General features: G+C 45.1%; 1 long non-coding RNA gene and 1 pseudogene across 1 annotated transcript; one reads left to right on the top strand and one right to left on the bottom strand.

The window, feature by feature from the left end:
* Positions 1 to 11,850: 11,850 nt before the first annotated feature.
* On the bottom strand, positions 11,851 to 12,562 carry LOC135563023 (GTPase IMAP family member 3-like; annotated as a pseudogene).
* A 185-nt stretch (positions 12,563 to 12,747) lies between these two features.
* Positions 12,748 to 19,161, top strand: LOC115109789 (uncharacterized). The gene is made up of 4 exons (XR_003860550.2): positions 12,748 to 13,122; positions 17,014 to 17,061; positions 17,273 to 17,372; positions 17,512 to 19,161. It is a non-coding gene; the product is annotated as an uncharacterized LOC115109789 (long non-coding RNA).
* Positions 19,162 to 20,692: the final 1,531 nt, after the last annotated feature.

Raw genomic sequence — 20,692 nt, forward strand, 5'->3', positions numbered from 1 at the left:
CGGAAGATGACAAGTGCCTGGATTAGGACCTGCGCCGCTTCCTGTGTGAGGCAGGGTCGTACTCTGCGGATGTTGTAGAGCATGAACCTACAGGAACGGGCCACCGCCTTGATGTTAGTTGAGAACGACAGGGTGTTGTCCAGGATCACGCCAAGGTTCTTAGCGCTCTGGGAGGAGGACACAGTGGAGTTGTCAACCGTGATGGCGAGATCATGGAACGGGCAGTCCTTCCCGGGAGGAAGAGCAGCTCCGTCTTGCCGAGGTTCAGCTTGAGGTGGTGATCCGTCATCCACACTGATATGTCTGCCAGACATGCAGAGATGCGATTCGCCACCTGGTCGTCAGAAGGGGGAAAGGAGAAGATTAATTGTGTGTCGTCTGCATAGCAATGATAGGAGAGACCATGTGAGGTTATGACAGAGCCAAGTGACTTGGTGTATAGCGAGAATAGGAGAGGGCCTAGAACAGAGCCCTGGGGGACACCAGTGGTGAGAGCACGTGGTGAGGAGACGGATTCTCGCCACGCCACCTGGTAGGAGCGACCTGTCAGGTAGGACGCAATCCAAGCGTGGGCCGCGCCGGAGATGCCCAACTCGGAGAGGGTGGAGAGGAGGATCTGATGGTTCACAGTATCGAAGGCAGCCGATAGGTCTAGAAGGATGAGAGCAGAGGAGAGAGAGTTAGCTTTAGCAGTGCGGATCGCGTCCGTGATACAGAGAAGAGCAGTCTCAGTTGAATGACTAGTCTTGAAACCTGACTGATTTGGATCAAGAAGGTCATTCTGAGAGAGATAGCGGGAGAGCTGGCCAAGGATGGCACGTTCAAGAGTTTTGGAGAGAAAAGAAAGAAGGGATACTGGTCTGTAGTTGTTGACATCGGAGGGATCGAGTGTAGGTTTTTTCAGAAGGGGTGCAACTCTCGCTCTCTTGAAGACGGAAGGGACGTAGCCAGCGGTCAGGGATGAGTTGATGAGCGAGGTGAGGTAAGGGAGAAGGTCTCCGGAAATGGTCTGGAGAAGAGGAGGGGATAGGGTCAAGCGGGCAGGTTGTTGGGCGGCCGGCCGTCACAAGACGCGAGATTTCTTCTGGAGAGAGAGGGAGAAAGAGGTCAGAGCACAGGGTAGGGCAGTGTGAGCAGAACCAGCGGTGTCGTTTGACTTAGCAAACGAGGATCGGATGTCGTCGACCTTCTTTTCAAAATGGTTGACGAAGTCATCTGCAGAGAGGAGGAGGGGGAGGGGGAGGAGGATTCAGGAGGGAGTAGAAGGTGGCAAAGAGCTTCCTAGGGTTAGAGGCAGATGCTTGGAATTTAGAGTGGTAGAAAGTGGCTTTAGCAGCAGCGACAGAAGAGGAAAATGTAGAGAGGAGGGAGTGAAAGGATGCCAGGTCCGCAGGGAGGCGAAGTTTTCCTCCATTTCCGCTCGGCTGCCCGGAGCCCTGTTCTGTGAGCTCGCAATGAGTCGTCGAGCCACGGAGCGGGAGGGGAGGACCGAGCCGGCCTGGAGGATAGGGGACATAGAGAGTCAAAGGATGCAGAAAGGGAGGAGAGGAGGGTTGAGGAGGCAGAATCAGGAGATAGGTTGGAGAAGGTTTGAGCAGAGGGAAGAGATGATAGGATGGAAGAGGAGAGAGTAGCGGGGAGAGAGAGCGAAGGTTGGGACGGCGCGATACCATCCGAGTAGGGGCAGTGTGGGAAGTGTTGGATGAGAGCGAGAGGGAAAAGGATACAAGGTAGTGGTCGGAGACTTGGAGGGGAGTTGCAATGAGGTTAGTGGAAGAACAGCATCTAGTAAAGATGAGGTCGAGCGTATTGCCTGCCTTGTGAGTAGGGGGAAGGTGAGAGGGAGAGGTCAAAAGAGGAGAGGAGTGGAAAGAAGGAGGCAGAGAGGAATGAGTCAAAGGTAGGCGTGGGGAGGTTAAAGTCTCCCAGAACTGTGAGAGGTGAGCCGTCCTCAGGAAAGGAGCTTATCAAGGCATCAAGCTCATTGATGAACTCTCCGATGGAACCTGGAGGGCGATAAATGATAAGGATGTTAAGCTTGAAAGGGCTGGTAACTGTGACAGCATGGAATTCAAAGGAGGCGATAGACAGATGGGTAAGGGGAGAAAGAGAGAATGACCACTTGGGAGAGATGAGGATCCCGGTGCCACCACCCCGCTGACCAGAAGCTCTCGGGGTGTGCGAGAACACGTGGGCGGACGAAGAGAGAGCAGTAGGAGTAGCAGTGTTATCTGTGGTGATCCATGTTTCCGTCAGTGCCAAGAAGTCGAGGGACTGGAGGGAGGCATAGGCTGAGATGAACTCTGCCTTGTTGGCCGCAGATCGGCAGTTCCAGAGGCTACCGGAGACCTGGAACTCCACGTGGGTCGAGGCCAGTCACGAATTGCCCTGGTCTTCTCTGCCTGTGGGCGTATTTTCCCATTCCCCATGGTGTACCCCAGGTATTCCGCTTCGGGCAGGCCCAGGCAGCATTTATTTGGATTGGCTGTCAACCCTGTGGCTTCCAAACTCACGAGCACCGCCCGTAATCGCAGGAGGTGACTATCCCAGTCCTCGCTGTGGATGACCACATCGTCTATGTACTTTAAAAAAAAAAAAAAAATATTTCACCTTTATTTAACCAGGTAGGCTAGTTGAGAACAAGTTCTCATTTGCAACTGCGACCTGGCCAAGATAAAGCATAGCAGTGTGAACAGACAACACAGAGTTACACATGGAGTAAGCAATTAACAAGTCAATAACACAGTAGAAAAAAAAATGGGCAGTCTATATACAATGTGTGCAAAAGGCATGAGGAGGTAGGCGAATAATACAATTTTGCAGATTAACACTGGGGTGATAAATGATCAGATGGTCATGTACAGGTAGAGATATTGGTGTGCAAAAGAGCAGAAAAGTAAATAAATAAATAAAAAAAACAGTATAAAAACAGTATGGGGATGAGGTAGGTGAAAATGGGTGGGCTATTTACCAATAGACTATGTACAGCTGCAGCGATCGGTTAGCTGCTCGGATAGCTGATGTTTGAAGTTGGTGAGGGAGATAAAGTCTCAACTTCAGCGATTTTACAGTTCGTTCCAGTCACAGGCAGCAGAGTACTGGAACGAAAGGCGGCCAAATGAGGTGTTGGCTTTAGGGATGATCAGTGAGATACACCTGCTGGAGCGTGTGCTACGGATGGGTGTTGCCATCGTGACCAGTGAACTGAGATAAGGCGGAGCTTTACCTAGCATGGACTTGTAGATGACCTGGAGCCAGTGGGTCTGGCGACGAATATGTAGCGAGGGCCAGCCGACTAGAGCATACAAGTCGCAGTGGTGGGTGGTATAAGGTGCTTTGGTGACAAAACGGATGGCACTGTGATAGACTGCATCCAGTTTGCTGAGTAGAGTGTTGGAAGCCATTTTGTAGATGACATCGCCGAAATCGAGGATCGGTAGGATAGTCAGTTTTACTAGGGTAAGCTTGGCGGCGTGAGTGAAGGAGGCTTTGTTGCGGAATAGAATGCCGACTCTTGATTTGATTTTCGATTGGAGATGTTTGATGTGAGTCTGGAAGGAGAGTTTGCAGTCTAGCCAGACACCTAGGTACTTATAGATGTCCACATATTCAAGGTCGGAACCATCCAGGGTGGTGATGCTAGTCGGGCATGCGGGTGCAGGCAGCGATCGGTTGAAAAGCATGCATTTGGTTTTACTCGCGTTTAAGAGCAGTTGGAGGCCACGGAAGGAGTGCTGTATGGCATTGAAGCTCGTTTGGAGGTTAGATAGCACAGTGTCCAATGACGGGCCGAAAGTATATAGAATGGTGTCGTCTGCGTAGAGGTGGATCAGTGAATCGCCCGCAGCAAGAGCAACATCATTGATATATACAGAGAAAAGAGTCGGCCCGAGAATTGAACCCTGTGGCACCCCCATAGAGACTGCCAGAGGACCGGACAGCATGCCCTCCGATTTGACACACTGAACTCTGTCTGCAAAGTAATTGGTGAACCAGGCAAGGCAGTCATCCGAGAAACCGAGGCTATTGAGTCTGCCGATAAGAATATGGTGATTGACAGAGTCGAAAGCCTTGGCGAGGTCGATGAAGACGGCTGCACAGTACTGTCTTTTATCGATGGCGGTTATGATATCGTTTAGTACCTTGAGCGTGGCTGAGGTGGACCCGTGACCGGCTCGGAAACCAGATTGCACAGCGGAGAAGGTACGGTGGGATTCGAGATGGTCAGTGACCTGTTTGTTGACTTGGCTTTCGAAGACCTTAGATAGGCAGGGCAGGATGGATATAGGTCTATAGCAGTTTGGGTCCAGGGTGTCTCCCCCTTTGAAGAGGGGGATGACTGCGGCAGCTTTCAATCCTTGGGGATCTCAGACGATATGAAAGAGAGGTTGAACAGGCTGGTAATAGGGGTTGCGACAATGGCGGCAGATAGTTTCAGAAATAGAGGGTCCAGATTGTCAAGCCCAGCTGATTTGTACGGGTCTAGGTTTTGCAGCTCTTTCAGAACATCTGCTATCTGGATTTGGGTAAAGGAGAACCTGGAGAGGCTTGGGCGAGGAGCTGCGGGGCGGAGCTGTTGGCCGAGGTTGGAGTAGCCAGGCGGAAGGCATGGCCAGCCGTTGAGAAGTGCTTATTGAAGCTTTCGATAATCGTGGATTTATCGGTGGAGACCGTGTTACCTAGCCTCAGTGCAGTGGGCAGCTGGGAGGAGGTACTCTTGTTCTCCATGGACTTCACAGTGTCCCAGAACTTTTTGGAGTTGGAGCTACAGGATGCAAACTTCTGCCTGAAGAAGCTGGCCTTAGCTTTCCTGACTGACTGCGTGTATTGGTTCCTGACTTCCCTGAACAGTTGCATATCACGGGGCTATTCGATGCTATTGCAGTCCGCCACAGGATGTTTTTGTGCTGGTCGAGGGCAGTCAGGTCTGGAGTGAACCAAGGGCTGTATCTGTTCTTGGTTCTGCATTTTTTGAACGGAGCATGCTTATCTAAAATGGTGAGGAAGTTACTTTTAAAGAATGACCAGGCATCCTCAACTGACGGGATGAGGTCAATGTCCTTCCAGGATACCCGGGCCAGGTCGATTAGAAAGGCCTGCTCACAGAAGTGTTTTAGGGAGCGTTTGACAGTGATGAGGGGTGGTCGTTTGACTGCGGCTCCGTGGCGGATACAGGCAATGAGGCAGTGATCGCTGAGATCCTGGTTGAAGACAGCGGAGGTGTATTTGGAGGGCCAGTTGGTCAGGATGACGTCTATGAGGGTGCCCTTGTTTACAGAGTTAGGGTTGTACCTGGTGGGTTCCTTGATGATTTGAGTGAGATTGAGGGCATCTAGCTTACATTGTAGGACTGCCGGGGTGTTAAGCATATCCCAGTTTAGGTCACCTAACAGAACAAACTCTGAAGCTAGATGGGGGCGATCAATTCACAAATGGTGTCCAGGGCACAGCTGGGAGCTGAGGGTGGCCGGTAGCAGGCGGCAACAGTGAGAGACTTATTTCTGGAGAGGGTAATTTTCAAAATTAGTAGTTCGAACTGTTTAGGTATGGACCTGGAAAGTATGACATTACTTTGCAGGCTATCTCTGCAGTAGACTGCAACTCCGCCCCCTTTGGTAGTTCTATCTTGACGGAAGATGTTATAGTTGGGTATGGAAATCTCTGAATTTTTGGTGGCCTTCCTGAGCCAGGATTCAGACACGGCAAGGACATCAGGGTTAGCAGAGTGTGCTAAAGCAGTGAGTAAAACAAACTTAGGGAGGAGGCTTCTGATGTTGACATGCATAAAACCAAGGCTTTTCGATCACAGAAGTCAACAAATGAGGGTACCTGGGGACATGCAGGGCCTGGGTTTACCTCCACATCACCCGCGGAACAGAGAAGGAGTAGTATGAGGGTGCGGCTAAAGGCTATCAAAACTGGTCGCCTAGAGCGTTGGGGGCAGAGGATAAGAGGAGCAGGTTTCTGGGCATGGTAGAATATATTCAGGGCATAATGCACAGACAGGGGTATGGTGGGGTGCGGGTACAGCGGAGGTAAGCCCAGGCACTGGGTGATGATGAGACAGGTTGTATCTCTGGACATGCTGGTTGTAATGGGTGAGGTCACCGCATGTGTGGGAGGTGGGACAAAGGAGGTAACAGGGGTATGCAGAGTGGGTCTAGGGGCTCCATTGTGAACTAAAACAATTATAACTAACCTGAACAACAGTATACAAGGCATATTGACATCTGAGAGAGACATACAGCGAGGCATACAGTAATCACAGGTGTTGAATTTGGAAAGCTAGCTAAAAACAGTAGGCGAGGCTAATCCGCTAGCACAACAAACAGCAGGTAAAATGGCGTTGACTAGGCAACGGGGCCGACAGGTAAGACAAACAAGCAGAAAGGAGTACCGTGATTAATGGACAGTCCAGCGTGCGTCAGCTATGTAGCCAAGAGATCAGTGTCCAGGGGGCAGCGGTGGATGGGCAGGGGGGCTGGCGAGTGTTATCCAGGTTTTTTTTTTTGTTGTTTTTTTAAACTAACAATGACTAACTAGCTTGTAGCTAGTTAGCTGGTTAGCGTCTGGAGGTTCTTGAGTGTGTCATAAAAATAAAAATAAGAGTAAAAGTAATAGCGATTCCGTATCACATTGGGTGAGGCAGGTTTCCGGAAGGTATAAACAAATTAAAAATCAAAAAGAGATAGAAAGTAAATGGGGTCAGAGAGTGATTGGGACGCGGTGGTACAGACGGTTAGCAGGCCTGTGCTAACAAGCTAACAGTTCGTAGGCCCGAGCTAGACAAGGTAGCAGTTAGCGGACCGGAGCTTGACAAGCTAGCCGTTAGCAGGCCGAATTAGCAAGCAGGGAGATAGCGAGGGCTAGAGAGTTAACCTTTGGGGGACGTCGCGATGGGGTGAGTCTGTTTATTTATTCCTCTTCATGCGGTGAGCTGGAGATACAGCGATTCAGAAAGCTCGCGGGCCTTGGCCAGCAGATGGATCTTTGGCGATGTCGCAGCGGAAAAGCCTGTTGAAACCCCTCGGACGATTATGTCGGCGGACCAGTCGTGATGGATCGGCGGGGCTCCGTGTCGGCAGTAGAGGGTCAGTAGAGGGTCCAGGCCAATTGGCAAATTAGGTATTTTTGGACCTCTTCGGGTAGTCGGGAGATGGGCTTAGCTCGAGGCTAGCTCCAGGCTAACTGGTGCTTGCTCTGGGACAGAGACGTTAGCCAGGAGTAGCCACTCGGATTGCAGCTAGCTATTTACGATGATCCGGTATAAAGCTTCAGAGCTTGCGGTAGGAATCCGGAGATGTGGTAGAGAAAAAGCAGTCTGATATGCTTTGGGTAGATGTCGCGCTGGTGTCCTAGTTAGCGTTGAAGACCGCTAGCAGTGGCTAGCTAGTAGCTAGTTAGCGGCTAGCTTCTGATGAGGGTTCCGATTCTAAAGTATAGAAAAAGCAGATCCGTACCACATTGGGTGATGCGGGTTGCAGGAGAGTATATTCAGCCTGTGGTTGGGAAGTGAGATTAAAATATGTACGAAATATATACAGAAAAAAAAAGAGGAAAAACTATATTTACACTATACAGGACGGGACAAGACAAAACACACGTCCGACTGCTACGCCATCTTGGATCATAATGTACGCCGCTGCATACTCTTGATGGGGCCGTAGAATGGCATCCATGAGGCGTTGGAAGGTTGCAGCGGCACCGTGCAGTCCGAAGGGCATCCTCACATACTGGAAAAGCCCCTCTGGGGTGGCGAAGGCAGTCTTTGGGCGATCCTCTGGAGCCACCGGCACTTGCCAATATCCCTTCGTCAAATCCAGGGTAGTAATGAACTTGGCCTTTCCTAAGCGCTCCAAGTTCCTCCACGCGGGGCATGGGATACGCATCGAATGTAGAGATGGCATTCACGCCCCTAAAGTCGTTGCAGAGTCTCATATTACCATCGGATTTGGGGACCAGGACTATGGGACTGGACCACTCACTCGTCGAGGGCTCGATCATGCCCGCATCCTCCACCAATGTGAGCGGACCAAGTAATTGGGCGTCACTCGTCTTAGTGGTTCTTCCTGGATAGCTCCTCTCTCTCGGTGGCCATCTTCCAGAGATAGTTTTCCCCTCCCTCTCTGCTGGTTCCATTCTCTCTCTTATAGGGGAAGGAGAGTATGTCATTAGTACCGTCAGCTGTGCTTAATTGCCTCTGGTTACCTTGTCTACCATGCCTTGTTGGGCTACTATCCATGAGCCCAGCCTGCCCTCTGGTGGTCCTTCCACAGTATATACTGTATTCTCTACTATTCTACGGTAATTTACTCACTTAATAATGTTTACATATCTTGCATTACTCATCTCATATGCATATACTGTATTCTATACTATTCTTCGGTATCTTAGTCAAGACAAAACACACCACATAATTAACCCATGTCACACCCTGGCCTGACCAAAATAATAAAGAAAAACAAAAAATACTAAGACCAGGGCGTGACAGTACCAAACTCACTAAAAGTGGCAGTAATAAAGCCTCTCTTGAAAAAGCCAAACCTTGACCCAGAAAATATAAAAAAACTATCGGCCTATATCGAATCTTCCATTCCTCGAATTATTTTTAGAAAAGGCTGCCTTCACTGCCTTCCTGAAGACAAACAATGTATATGAAATGCTTCAGTCTGGTTTTAGACCCCATCATAGCACTGAGACTGCACTTGTGAAGGTGGTAAATGACCTTTTAATGGCATCAGACCGAGGCTCTGCATCTGTCCTCGTGCTCCTAGACCTTAGTGCTGCTTTTGATACCATCGATCACCACATTATTTTGGAGAGATTGGAAACCCAAATTGGTCTACACGGACAAGTTCTGGCCTGGTTTAGATCTTATCTGTCGGAAAGATATCAGTTTGTCTCTGTGAATGGTTTGTCCTCTGACAAATCAACTGTAAATTTCGGTGTTCCTCAAGGTTCCGTTTCAGGACCACTATTGTTTTCACTATATATTTTACCTCTTGGGGATGTCATTCGAAACATAATGTTAACTTTCACTGCTATGCGGATGACACACAGCTGTACGTTTCAATGAAACATGTTGAAGCCCCAAAATTGCCCTCGCTAGAAGCATGTGTTTCAGACATAAGGAAGTGGATGGCTGCAAACTTTCTACTTTTAAACTCGGACAAAACAGAGATGCTTGTTCTAGGTCCCAAGAAACAAAGAGATCTTCTGTTGAATCTGACAATTAATCTTAATGGTTGTACAGTCGTCTCAAATAAAACTGTGAAGGACCTCGGCGTTACTCTGGACCCTGATCTCTCTTTTGAAGAACATATCAAGACCATTTCAATGACAGCTTTTTTCCATCTACGTAACATTGCAAAAATCAGAAACTTTCTGTCCAAAAATTATGCAGAAAAATTAATCCATGCTTTTGTCACTTCTAGGTTAGACTACTGCAATGTTCTACTTTCCGGCTACCCGGGTAAAGCACTAAATAAACTTCAGTTAGTGCTAAATACGGCTGCTAGAATCCTGACTAGAACCAAAAAATTTGATCATATTACTCCAGTGCTAGCCTCCCTACACTGGCTTCCTGTCAAGGCAAGGGCTGATTTCAAGGTTTTACTGCTAACCTACAAAGCATTACATGGGCTTGCTCCTACCTATCTCTCTGATTTGGTCCTGCCGTACATACCTACACGTACGCTACGGTCACAAGACGCAGGCCTCCTAATTGTCCCTAGAATTTCTAAGCAAACAGTTGGAGGCAGGGCTTTCTCCTATAGAGCTCCATTTTTATGGAATGGTCTGCCTACCCATGTAAGAGACGCAAACTCGGTCTCAACCTTTAAGTCTTTACTGAAGACTCATCTCTTCAGTGGGTCATATGATTGAGTGTAGTCTGGCCCAGGAGTGGGAAGGTGAACGGAAAGGCTCTGGAGCAACGAACCGCCCTTGCTGTCTCTGCCTGGCCGGTTCCCCTCTTTCCACTGGGATTCTCTGCCTCTAACCCTATTACAGGGGCTGAGTCACTGGCTTACTGGGGATCTTTCATACCGTCCCTGGGGGGGGTGCGTCACTTGAGTGGGTTGAGTCACTGATGTGATCTTCCTGTCTAGGTTGGTGCCGCCCCCCTTGGGTTGTGCCGTGGCGGAGATCTTTGTGGGCTATACTCGGCCTTGTCTCAGGATGGTAAGTTGGTGGTTGAAGATATCCCTCTAGTGGTGTGGGGGCTGTGCTTTGGCAACGTGGGTGGGGTTATATCCTTTCTGTTTGGCCCTGTCCGGGGGTGTCCTCGGATGGGGCCACAGTGTCTCCTGACCCCTCCTGTCTCAGCCTCCAGTATTTATGCTGCAGTAGTTTATGTGTCGGGGGGCTAGGGTCAGTTTGTTATATCTAGAGTACTTCTCCTGTCCTATTCGGTGTCCTGTGTGAATTTACGTGTGCTCTCTCTAATTCTCTCTTTCTTTCTCTCTCTCAGAGGACCTGAGCCCTAGGACCATGCCTCAGGACTACCTGACATGATGACTCCTTGCTGTCCCCAGTCCACCTGGCCATGCTGCTGCTCCAGTTTCAACTGTTCTGCCTTATTATTATTGGGCCATGATGGTCATTTATGAACATTTGAACATCTTGGCCATGTTCTGTTATAATCTCCACCCGGCACAGCCAGAAGAGGACTGGCCACCCCACATAGCCTGGTTCCTCTCTAGGTTTCTTCCTAGGTTTTGGCCTTTATAGGGAGTTTTTCCTAGCCACCGTGTTTCTACACCTGCATTGCTTGCTGTTTGGGGTTTTAGGCTGGGTTTCTGTACAGCACTTTGAGATATCAGCTGATGTACGATGGGCTATATAAATACATTTGATTTGATTTGGCCATTTTGAAGCATGTAGGGACAGCCGACTGTGATAGGGAGAGATTGAATATGTCCATAAAGACACCAGCCAGCTGATCTTCGCATGCTCTGAGGATGCGACTAGGGATGCCGTCTGGGCCGGCAGCCTTGAGAGGGTTAACACGTTTAAATGTCTTACTCAGGTCGGCCATGGAGAAGGAGAGCCCACAGGCCTTGGTAGCGGGCTGTGTCGGTGGCACTGTATTATTCTCAAAGCGGGCAAAGAAGGTGTTTAGTTTGTCAGGAAGCAAGGGGTCGCTGTCCGTGACGTGGCTGGTTTTCTTTTTCTTGTCCGTGACTGTCTGTAGACCCTGCCACATACGTCTCGTGTCTGAGCCGTTGAATTGCGACTCCACTTAGTCTCTATACTGACATTTCGCTTGTTTGAATGCCTTGCGGAGCGAATAACTACACTGTTTGTATTCGGCCGTATAAATGCGGTGGTTCGCGCTATCAGTTTTGCAGGAATGTCGCCATCTGCCTCCAGCAGGGCTTGTGTTATCAAACACATGGCACCTGTCGCCACATTTATTGACAAGCCACTGACGGGCAGGCCATCTCTCAATGTGGTGTTCGATGGCTGTATCTCCAAGTGAAAACACTGTAAGTTTGACTCCAGACTGACCTACCAATCAGATTCAGTTGTTCTTCTGCTCTTGACCCGTCTGTCTCTGTGAATGTTTTGTCACTCCGTACAACCTCAAGCACAACTTGGGAGCACAAAGAGATGCACGATGCACCGTTTAACTCCCTCTGGAATGTCCTCAGTGCGTTATTACCCATGCCACCTGGGTGTGTCCACCACTGTGACTTCCCTCATGGTGATGTCACACTGTGTGATGTCATGTGACCAGCCTCAAAGTTTTGGGGGAACTTATTTGGTAACAAGACATTAGATTTAAAAATACATATTCTTTTCCCTGAGCAGAAATCTGAGTGTGTCCCTATGTCTGTGAACATTCATCTATCTGAGGTTCACCCTCTCCTCCTCTGCCCTCCTCCTCACCTCAGTCTCCATTGAAAACCTCACATTCATGACAACATAACCACGATCACTCCCCTCCCTGTTTCCTGCCACCATCTCATCTATCTTCCTCAGCAGCTCTGGGACCTGAGTGACATCATCACCACATGTGTTGGCCCTAGTGTTTAAAGCATGGTACCTATGCCCACACTTCTCCACCATCTCCTGGAGAAACCCATGTCTCACTATGTGTTCCTCTAGTGACATTCCCCTGAGTTTCTCACATTGGGTAAACACTACCATCATGTGTCTCCAGAGTATGTGGTTGAGAAGCTTGAGGGGTACCTCTACTGTCCATACCCTGCCTTTGCGTGAGTTCAAAGGGATGACCATAAGGAAGGCATGGGGACCTGGTTGACACATGGATATGCTGGCTTCTATGTTACGGTGGACAAGGAGAGGGTCCTGCACAGAGTACTGGATGCATCTGTCTGATGTGTTGACCACAGTGACCTGCTAGCCGTCTATTAAACCCTTTCTCCTCATACACATCTCCACGTCCCTCCTGTCCAGGATGGTGTTTCCTGTTTGTCTCTTCTCCAGCCAATCCCTACCCAGGAGGATGATTCTTAGCTCAGGGAGATTATACTGGTCCCGTATTAGAGAGAAGAGTGTATGTTATATGAAAAATAACACACTTGAATTTTGGCATTACAGTATGACCAAATGTCAGTATTGCAATAAAACTGTCTTGCCTAGTTAAATAATGGTTAAATAAAAAATATATATAAGTGTGAAGCATCCGGTTGGGGTTTCCACTCACTACCAAATATGGTGATGAGAGGAAGCCCAGTGGCCACCAGTGGGAGAAGATGGAGTCAGATGGAATTTGACCTACATTATGTTAATGGTCTCAATGATGAAACATTTGACCTCAATACAAATTTTCTGTTCCCAAAACCGGAATCTGATACGAACAGAGTGGACTAAGTTTTGTAGATTTTACCCTTTGCCAGAGTCTTAAAAACTTGCATTGTTAAGAAGGACTACATGGGAGAATTGAGTTGTTGCACAAGCTAACGTCACAGAATAGGCTTTCCCTAATGGAAATATGCAAATACCTGCTAGAAAGCACTACCCATACACCGGCCTACAATAGAAGTTTACACTGCTCATTTTGCTCATATTTAGCAGATTCCAGTTCCAGATATACACCTACTGTGTAAATTCTACTCAGATGCTACTTTAGACTGAGGGAGGATTGCTGCGTAGGTAAGGCTTGCAATTCATTTGATTAGATTACAGATCACTTTAAGTGTGTTTTTTCTGTGCAAAGCTGAGTATGCTTCAACAAGCACTATGTGGAAATGTATGCATCTATGTTGAAATTGTGCTGTTTATGGGATGTTTAGGTTCCAATGGTTGAAATATTGTCATCAGAATATGGTTCATGCTTGTCTCATCAGCAAGCATCTACAGTGCACCAGCAGTGCAGTACAACATTTGAAAAACTATTGTAAAATATGCTATTTGTCAGATGACTTTTTCTGCGAATGTGGTTAGTTTTCACAACGCTATGTACAAAACTCAAAACAGATCATCAAAAAGGCAGTGGTTTCAAAATTCAAACCACATTTTCAATTGACTAAGTATAAAATAAGCTTGTCAAAATAATACAGACACCTTTTCACCAAACTTGATCAGTGTTCCATCTAGAATACGTTTCATATGTTCAAATAAAGTAATTGTTTTTACAATACAATGCTCACATCATTTTTGATATGATTATCTTCTAATTTGTTAAAATACATTTGACTATTAATTAATCCGACTGCTCAAAATTGATTATCACTTAACTGTTTGGTCAATTTATAGATTTTAAACTGGTTTGTCTACTGCAGATTTTGAGCGCTACATAATTCAATGTAAGGTATTATTAAAAAAAAAAAAAAAAGTTTTTTTACAACGATGATGACTATTAGGATTTTTTTTAAATGATATTGATTGTTTGTAACAAATGCATCTAAAATGAAGTTCCTGGGATCTTTATGAAGGGAAGGTTTCACACTGCTTTACTGAAATGTCATTGCCAGTACAGTATTGTACTATTGTAATATATGCCATTTACATAGCAGGCACTTTTATGCAAAGTGACAAATATGAATCCACACATTTTCATATGTGACCAGTGAGAATCTAACCCACAACTCTGGTGTTGATATTGCCATGCTCTCAGTAACTGAGCCACACAGGACCACGAAAAAGTATTGTTGCATGCTGGGAATGTGGGTCCAGGTGCTGAATTTTTTACTACTTTAATGCACATATGGGTGAATTTGTTCCAGTGCTTCTGCTCCCCTGGTGTCGGGGGACTACGTACAGACAGTGCTGTGGTTTATGGCCGGTTCGTCTGGTGTGGAGAAAATCAAATCGAATCAAATTGTATTAGTCACATGCGCCAAATACAACAGCTGTAAACCTTACAGTGAAATGCGCTCATGTTGGAGCTGACAGTCTGCACTTTCACCTGGTGGTCATTGTATCGTTTCGGTTCTGGGGTGCTGAAGTGCAGAGCCAGAGCAGCAGGGAATGTGTCACTGTCCCAATACTTTTGGAGCTCACTGTATTTCACGCCTCACCTGTCCACAATGCTAGTTAATGTATGGTGAGCGTTCTGATACAAAATTATTGCTGTGCATCATCACCCAAATTGGTGCCACACATTGGTAGTAGATGAGATGAGTTTCCCTCTTACTATATAAATCCAATCCATTATTATTATTGTTATTATTATTAAAATATATAAGTGCAACACAATATTGTTAAATACAATACAGGATTGCAGTACAGGTAGTAGGTGTATGATTGCCATCCCCATGAGCCACCCTCCTTCAGGCCATGGATGAAGCATGTAATGACATTAATCCAGACCTACAGCATGTCAGGCTTGGATTCGCCATGACAAAAGGTTTCTCCCCAGGTTCATGAACAAAAAGGATAGTTACTGTGTTGATGAGAACCTTTGGCCAAATGCTAAAGACAGGCTTGACGTAAACTAGTGCCTGCTGAACTTTATGTTTGCTTTATTTTCATTTCATTTGTTTCATGTGATTACAGTACACCTATTCTGTAATTAAGGGTTAACATGGGTAACCAGGATCCCGGGGTTGTCATGGGAACCCCTCATTTTCCTCCAAAAAAATGTAATGACAAGACTCAGGAAGACGCAACATTTCCCCCCGATGTCAGCAATAATGCAATAATACACAACATGCGCAGCATCAGATTAGCAAAAATAACAGCACATTCTCCAAACAGATGATAACAATGAAGCCTTTAACCTAGGGTGTTTACACACAAAGTCGTCATTAATTGAAAGCACAAGCATAATTGACACTCCTGGACTCCACACGCGACCCACATGCAGTTAATAAACCCCACTGGAAACCCCCACTGTATAGCTTATAAAATAACAATAACTGTCACAGACAGTCACAAACGTGATAGGCCTATAAACAATTCGTTACATAGGCACCTCTGTCACAGACATAAAGTCTGTTAACAATTCAGAGAGGCATGAGGTAAGATCTTCTCCTGACCTATAGCCAAGGCTATTTTCCTATCCAGTCCCAATCCCACTGACACCCAAAATCTCCTTTCTCACACTAAAATGTCTAACTTCATAACTCTTTAATCCATAATCCATGTAGGTTGCATTATCAAAGCACGTCTCTTGCCTATACATGTCAAAATACAGCTATTACATTGTCTCTGCTTCTCTGCGCTGTCTCGTACTTGTTGCCCATATGAGAGCTTTGGTAGAGAATATGTGATCATCAAACGATATGACAGTAGATAGGCTATGGATATTTTTAAGGGGTCTGAATAATGCACTGTATTCTGTCATTCTTTGAAGGAGGTTATCAGGCAAGCTTAGCAACTTTGCTCAAGGGACTTTTGTTTGACAACATTTACAACGTTTTTATGATTCAACAAAGCTATACTCGGGATGTGTTCTGCGCTTCCTGTGCGCACTCTGTGTTGAGATAGCCTACTGCTGAAATGCGCTGAATGCTACAGCAAGTATTAGACATTCATTCATGGTCCTCATACGCCAATTTCGAAGTTGTTCCAAACGTCAAATTTCGAAGTGGTTAGGGTTAAGCTTAGTCATTAACTCCAAAATATTAAGGTTAGGTATTAGCTCAGAATGGTTAAGGTTTGGGATAGGCTTAAAACGAAATATGCAACCTTTTACACCAGAAGCAGATGCTTACGCCCATCCACAACACCCTAGCAAAACCGAAACCTACTTGAAGGTAACAGCGCTCACTGTTGCCCCTAGTGGCCAGTTTCCACATCTCCCGACATCCTCAGACATTGATGGACGTCTAATACTGACATGTATCATGGGTGACCTGGCTGGAATTAATTGAGGAACATGATAACACTCTGAATTTATGAACAGCCTGTTTCAAAATTCACAACAATGTCATTGGCGATCAAAGATATACTCATGACTAAATATCAGTTTAATTTGCTCTGAAATCATTACATAGTGACGCAGCCAAGTCAACAAGGTGGCTCAGCGCTCTCTTATTTGGGGAGAACCCTGGCATAGAGACCATATCTTGGTTTTAAACGCTTTAAATGGTCACTGGATAAATATGAATTATTTCCTGGATTAAAACTTGGTAGATTTGGGGGAAAATATTCATTCCTTGCTGTAACTGTATCTGAATACATTTCTATTTTGCATCAATTATTGTGTAATATGTATTCAGTGAACACACCTTTGATCGCACATGGGATAGAAATTAGGACAATAAGATTTTCAGTACATTTTGATGGGTAGTGCAAGTGTATTTTCTAATGTGAAAACAGTGTAAGAGTTTGGAGTTTTGCACTAAGAGTTTTGAAAATTCACCACATGCTTGTGAAAATAGCACCAAAGCGATTTGAACAAAAATTGTAGCAAAGGGGTTATTTTCCAAAGAGGTCTTGTTGCATGTCATGGTTTCTTCATTCAAGCTTAATATGTTAAATGGCCATTTCAATAATCCACATTATGTCAACATTTTAGTTTTCATAATTTCTGCAGTATCAATAACAGGATATCCTAAAAAGATATTGAATGAGATATATGACTCTTGTTCTTATCAGTGGACGCAAGTTCCTGTTTTGCAGAAAATGTGCTCCTTCACATTCAGGGTATGCTCTTTCAGTAATTCTTCACTCTGAACCTAAAAATGTTTTCTGCATATGTATTTTATTCCCTCTTGAAAATAAGTATGTCATTTATTGTAAAAACAAGTAAAGCATGGTCCTGATGTTTTATTATAGGGTCTTGTGTGGAATGATAGTTCCTGTCCGACTTTACAATAAGGTAACATTATTTTTGTTTGTTCCCCTTGTCTTGAAGTTGGTGGATGGTGGTCTCATGTTCCTGCTCCTCAGTTTGACTAGGATTTCTGCCCAGAGAGAAATGTCCTTAAACCCCACTACAATAGGTCATTACACAGGTATAGCAGCATCTTCAGATTTCACACATTTCTACATCCCATTATAACAAGGCATAGTGAATATATTGTACCTTGAACAATAGACCTCTTTTCCTTCACATGCAACTTAATCGGGTAATGTATGTTCATGTTTTGTCAGAGTCCCCATGTCAACTATTTGACAAGTATGAAACTACTGTGACAGAGGGGGAGGCCCTTAGTTTGCCAGCCTACTATGACCTGAGTGAGTTGGTTTGGGCCAGCGTGACTGAGACTGTCTCTCGGTCCCTCTCTCTTCTCTCTCTCTCGGTCTCTCTCTCTGTCTCTCGGTCTCTCTCTGTCTCTCGGTCTCTCTCTGTGTCTGTCTCTGTCTGTCTCTCTCTCTCTTTCTCTCTCTCTCTCTCTCTCTCTGTCTCTCTGTCTCTCTCTGTCTCGCTCTCTGTCTCTCTGTCTCTCTGTCTCTCTCGGTCTCGCTCTCTCTCTCTCTCTCTTGGTCTCTCTCTCTCGGTCTCCCTCTCTGTCTCTCTGGGTCTCTCTGGGTCTCTCTGGGTCTCTCTCTGTCTCTCTCTCTCTCTGGGTCTCTCTGAGTCTCTCTCTGTCTCTGTCTGTCTCTCTCTCTGTCTCTCGGTCTCCCTCTCTGTCTCTCTGGGTCTCTCTGGGTCTCTCTCTGAGTCTCTCTCTGTCTCTGTCTGTCTCTCTCTCTGTCTCTCGGTCTCTCTCTCTGTCTCTCTCTCTCTTCTCTCTCTCTCTCTCTCTCTCGGTCTCTCTCTGTCTCTGTCTCTCTCTCTCCCTCTCTCTCTCGGTCTCTCTCTGTCTCTCGGTCTCTCTCTGTCTCTCGGTCTCTCTCTCTTCTCTCTCTCTCGGTCTCTCTCTGTCTCTCGGTCTCTCTCTCTCTCTCTCGGTCTCTCTCTGTCTCTCTGTTCCACCTAATGCAAGACAATGCTAGACTCATGTGGCTGGAGTGTGTCAGCAGTTCCTGCAAGAGGAAGGCACTGATGCTATGGACTGGCCCGCCCGTTCCCCAGACCTGAATCCAATTGAGCACATCTGGGATATCATGTCTCGCTCCATCCACCAACAGACTGTCCAGGAGTTGGCGGATGCTTTAGTCCAGGTCTGGGAGGATATCCCTCAGGAGACCATCCGCCACCTCATCAGGAGCATGCCCAGGCGTTGTAGGGAGGTCATACAGGCACGTGGAGGCCACACACTACTGAGCCTCATTTTGACTTGTTTTAAGGACATTACATCAAAGTTGGATCAGCCGGTAGTGTGGTTTTCCACTTTAATTTTGAGTGTGACTCCAAATCCAGACCTCCATGGGTTGATAAATTTGATTTCCATTGATCATTTTTGTGTGATTTTGTTGTCAGCACATTCAACTATGTAAAGAAAAAAGTATTTAATACGAATATTTAATTCATTCAGATATAGGATGTGTTATTTTAGTGTTCCCTATATTTTTTTGAGCAGTGTATATTACTCCTATAGAATTTTCAAAAGATCAAAAGAGTCCATATTAACAAAGGAAATTGAAGGACTAACAGTACAGTTAGATAGCAATAAAAACGGTACTAATAGAGGCACAGAATAAGTTAGAGGAAAAATAAATTGAGGAACTTATTCAAGAAAGATCCCATGTAATATATTATAAAAATAAAGCGAACTGGATGGAATATGGGGAAAAACGCACCAAATTCTTTTTCAATCTTCAATATAGAAATGCTACCAACTTTTTTTTATAGAAACGTGTAACAAATGGAGTCATGCATGATTCACCAAATGATATTTTGAAAGAGGAAATAAAGTACTTTAAGGATATGTTTTCATTTCAGTGTCCTCCATTTCCACTAACTGAACCTAATTGTATGTTTTTTTCCCCTAAAAATAATGTCAAATTAACATCTGTACAAAAGGACTCATGTGAAGGTCAAATTACAGAGGAGGAACTTCTTGATGCAATTAAAGCCTTTAAGGCTGGGAAAACTCCAGGGCTGGATAGCATACTTTTTTTATATACTCAGAGGACCATTATTAGCATGTTTTAACCACTCCCATATAAATGGTAGATTATCAGACATGCAACAAGAAGGTCTGATATTATTACTGAAACAGGACCCAAGTGGTATATATAAAGATTTAGTACAATTAAAAAATTGGAGACCTCTTACAATTCAGTGTTGTAATGCAATAAATCCTAGCAAAATGCTTGGCGCACAGAATTAAAGAAGTATTGTCACCCCTGGGGCGGCAGGGTAGCCTAGTGGTTAGAGCGTTGGACTAGTAACCAGAAAGTTGCAAGTTCAAATCCTCGAGCTGACAAGGTACAAATCTGTCATTCTGCCCCTGAACAGGCAGTTAACCCACTGTTCTTAGGCCGTCATTGAAAATAAGATTTTGTTCTTAACTGACTTGCCTAGTTAAATAAAGGTAAATATATATTATTCATCCTAATCAGACAGTTTTTTTTTACATGGATGACACATTGGAGATAATAAGACAAGTACTGGAAACAATTGAATACTATGAAATATCGGGGACACCAGGCCTGGTTTTCATAGCTGATTTTGAAAAGGCTTTTGATAAAGTACGACTGGCGTTTATATATAAATGCCTAGAATATTTAAATTTTGGGGAACCTCTTATAAAATGGGTTAAAGTTATGTATAGTAACCCTAGGTGTAAAATTGTTTTAAAAAATGGCTACATCTCAGAAGGTTTTAAACTATTTAGAGGAGTAAAACAAGGTTGTCCAAAATCTGCATATCTATTTACTATTGCCATCGAAATGTTAGCTGTTAGAATTAGATCAAACAATAATATTAAGGGATTAGAAATCCGTGGCTTAAAAACTAAGGTGTCATTGTACGCTGATGATTCATGTTTTCATTTTAAAACAACATATAGAATCTCTCCACGGCCTAATAGATGATCTAGATACTTTTTCTATCCTCTCTGGATTAAAACCAAATTATGATTATTTACTACATTTAGTATTGAATCACAAAAAAATGCAAATATGACATTACCGTGTAGTTTACCAATTAAATGGTCTGACGGAGATGTGGACATACTCGGTATACAAATCCCAAAAGAAAGAAATATTCTCACTCCAATATATTGTTATAGAAAGTTAGCAAAAACAAATAAGATCTTGCTACCATGGAAATGAAAATACCTGTCTATTTGTGGAAAAAAATATTTTTTTGATTAACTCTGATTAACTCTTTAGTCATATCACAGTTTACCTATTTGCTATGGTTTTGCCTACACCTAGTGACCTGCTTTTTAAACTATATGAACAAAAAATATTCAATTATATTTGGAATGGCAAGCCAGAC

Source organism: Oncorhynchus nerka, linkage group LG3 (assembly GCF_034236695.1).
Source record: "Oncorhynchus nerka isolate Pitt River linkage group LG3, Oner_Uvic_2.0, whole genome shotgun sequence".
NCBI lineage: Eukaryota > Metazoa > Chordata > Actinopteri > Salmoniformes > Salmonidae > Oncorhynchus > Oncorhynchus nerka.